Source organism: Myotis davidii, unplaced genomic scaffold (genome assembly GCF_000327345.1).
Source record: "Myotis davidii unplaced genomic scaffold, ASM32734v1 scaffold37, whole genome shotgun sequence".
NCBI lineage: Eukaryota > Metazoa > Chordata > Mammalia > Chiroptera > Vespertilionidae > Myotis > Myotis davidii.
Window position 1 is genome coordinate 4,224,330 of NW_006289395.1, and position 3,480 is coordinate 4,227,809.

The window sequence follows — 3,480 nt, forward strand, 5'->3', positions numbered from 1 at the left end:
CAAAAACAACATGTAAGTGGGGAGGGCCTGCTGCCTTTTAGGAGCGGCTGAAGGTGACTTGTCAGTTTAGTAAAATAATTGTGACCCCACACAGAGGGAAAGTGAGAGCCCACTTTTGTAGCCAACAATGAAATCTCAGCCCAGCCCTGGACGTCAGGCTGTGGTGCACTGCTGCCTTCACGTGTGCACAGGTGCACAGGGAAACCAGGCAGGAGTTTCTTCCCAATGTGGTCACATAGAAACTACCTCATAAACTGCAAAATCTAGGTTAGTGGGTTTTTTTAAAAAATCTGTTCATTTCCCTTCTGCCCCCAATATGGATGGAGAGAAATAAGGAGAAAGGTGAGATGGGAAGGGATGTTGAAAGCTGACAGTGCTTCGTAATGTTTCCAAATTAGGGTCCAGCTTGTAATGAAATGAAATACAAAACTTTGTAGAACAATCTCAAGTGAAAATAAGGATTCTGCCTGTCACACTGTGCAGCTCCATTACTGTGGCAGGCAGGTACACATTAGTAATTATCTTCAGTAGATTGGTTGCAACCTTAGCCTATTGGCTCCATGCAATTTGGTGCAGTCTGTTTACCCATTCGACTTCCAATTCATTCACTCATTCTTCTGCCAAGAGCTTTCCCTGAGGTTTGGTGTCAGAATTGCAGAGCGTGCCTGGGAAAAGAGGAGAGGGGCAGGGAGGTTTCTCTGTATTTCAGTCTAGGCAAGCGGGGCTGATCCATGAGCTCTTTGCCCTCCATGCTAGAGGGGCGCCTTCTGATGGATGAAGAAGTGAGAAACTACTCAGCTCCAAGCTTCTCACCCGAACGCTGGTGGGAAACCATGATCGGCCTCGCTGACCAGCTTACCTGGCGGGGGCGGGGAGGAAATTCTCACTTCTTTCCTTTCCTCTCTTTCTCTTCAACAGTCACTTTAAAGTTCTAGAAGGGTTTTAGGTGGAGCACAGGAGGACATGGGACAACTTACGCTACCTGGCACAGTCAACAGGCAAACCCAAATGCTCTGCCCAGGCTGGGCACCAAGTTAGGAAACATCTAACTTTTTAAATCATTAAATCAACACTCTTAGCATTTATGATAAAGAAATTCTTACTTGTAATCATTCACAGTTGGCTGGATGGGAAACCATAATGCTACCCAAACTGTGTTAGCGGAACTGAGAGGCCCGGATGACTGTGAGAACTCCAAGCACACAGCTTGTGGGGAAGGCAGGGTGGTCACCTGGGGGTGGTCAGCTGGCCACAACCATGTTTCCACAGAGAGGAATTCCCTCGGGAATTCACCACCATCAGAAATCTGGCGCTCAGCCTTACATAGTGAAGAACCAGGTCCTGCAAGTGTATCAGAGCTGACTGGTCAAAGGCCCTGACTCCCATTAACCAAATGCACAAAAGCCTGATGTACAAAACTCCCAAAGGCCAATTCATTCTTCACAATAACAACTAGTTATACATTTCAAAGGGTCATACAGTGGTGAAAATTCTCTGCCTGTGTAAGAAAATTACATGAGACTCCAAATTCTTAGACCTGCCCTGTACACTTCAGTAGCTGCTAATGACAGGTTAGCACTTGAAACATGGCTAGTCCCAATCAGATGTGTCATAAGCGTAAATGAAACGCCAGATTTCAAAGATTTTTAAATGTAAAATACCTCATTAATAGTTTTATATTGATCACATATTGAAATAGTTGACATTTTAGATATATTGAATTAAATAAAATACATTGCAAAAATTAAGTTCACCTGTTTTTTGTTTTTTTACTTTTCTAAATGTGACTACCAGAAAATGTAAAAGTGCCTACACAGCTCTCATTTGCAGCTTGCATTGTATTGCATTTTGGGGAAGTGCTGTCTTAGGCAGAGCCATGGCCAGCCTAGAATCTGGGCGGGGCTGAGAACTTTTTTAAAAAATTATTCAAATGTTTGATGGCATCAGGCTTTTCCCCTATGCTTCAGAGGCTGATTACCCCTTCTGCTTGACAAAATTGGTTTCTAAGGATGTGAAAGATGTTGAAACTGAAAGGCCAGCTTACAGACTTGGAGAGTTACTCCAGCTCCTTACTCTGACCCACTGCGTGTTACAGGGCAGGTCTGAGAGGGGTGCCTGGCTGTGGCCCTTTAATGACTGACAGACACCACCCACCAGGCAGCTGCCAGCCCAAATGCCTTCGGTCTTCAGGCCACACTCCATCAGAACCTCAGGTGGATGGGCTGTGGTCACCCTCAGCCTGGAAGCCAGCCAGGAAGGGGTGGAACCCATATCATTCCCACCTTCCTCACCGCTCATGTTTTATACAAAAGAAAACTGATTGCAAAGACCATCTTCATGGAGGAAAAAGCAGGCAGGAGCTCACCCTCAGGACAGGGGCAGCCAGCAGCCCCTGGAGAAGGAAGCGTGTGGGTGCTGATGTCCCCGGGGACGGATGCTGGCTGCCCACATGCAAGCCCAGAGCACCAGCCACTTCAGACACTGCAGCAGTGCCCCTTCCAGACAGATGGTCTTGGCCCTCCAGAGGTTGGAGTCCTGGACTGGAGGCTACGAATCTGGAGGCTCAGTGACTTAAAGCAATGAAGGCCTACCAGAAAAAATAAGGTTTTTATTCTATATACCAAAGAAAGTTTATGAGAGCACTTATCCATAAAATAGATCCATGGTCTGAAAACTGTGGCTCAAGAGCCACATGCCGCTCTTTGGCCCCTTGAGTGTGGCTCTTCCACAAAATACCACGTGCAGGCGCGCGTACAGTGCGATTGAAACTTCGTGGCCCATGCGCAGAAGTCAGTTTTTGGCCTGGGCCAGTCTATTTTGAAGAAGTGCTGTTGATATTTGGCTCTGTTGACTAATGAGTTTGCTGACCACTGAAATAGATGAATACAATGGTTAAGGTCACAGCCAGGTAGCCCTCATATCCACCATCAGGTACCCCCAGCCCCTAGTTCCCCCAGATTTCCCTGCAATGCTGACATGCAGCAAGCAAGTCACAGGACCCTGAAATGGGTTATTTTCTTAAGAGAAGGATTCACTGTTTCTCTGTAGGTTTTCTTTTCGTTGCCTGTTGACCTGTGAATAGTGCAGATGTTCATTGGCCTTACGTGGGATCCAATGGAGGAGTCTAGGGAACTAGGCTTGAGCAAAGGAAGCAGGCTTGCCTAGGCTGGTGCGCCTGAGTCTATGAAGGGCCTCACTACCCAGAGTTTGGCCACAGAAACTTCCCGTCTGCCAACTCCGGCCTCCACCACTCTGGCAGCATCTTAATAAACAATTTTTTTCTGAACACCTTTCAGAAAATGCTGTCCTAGAGGTTGTAAATCTATTCTCCTAAGAGGGACACAGTTCCACTTAGTGAATAGAGGGCAGCGTTCTCTCGTTTCTTCTCACCCTTCCTCTGAAGACAAGACATTTCTACTTCCGCTCAAGGTCATGGGAATATCCGAGATCAGAAACGGAACTACCAGGCCAATGATTTCT

General features: G+C 46.7%; 1 protein-coding gene and 1 pseudogene across 1 annotated transcript in view; both read left to right on the plus strand.

Moving 5' to 3' along the window:
* LOC107182784 (dynein heavy chain 9, axonemal-like) overlaps positions 1-3,480 on the plus strand; it is a 66,803-nt gene that overhangs the window by 52,334 nt on the left and 10,989 nt on the right. The gene's annotated exons all lie outside the window — the stretch shown is intronic.
* The window catches only part of LOC102771145, a 10,427-nt pseudogene that overhangs the window by 741 nt on the left and 6,206 nt on the right, over positions 1-3,480 (plus strand).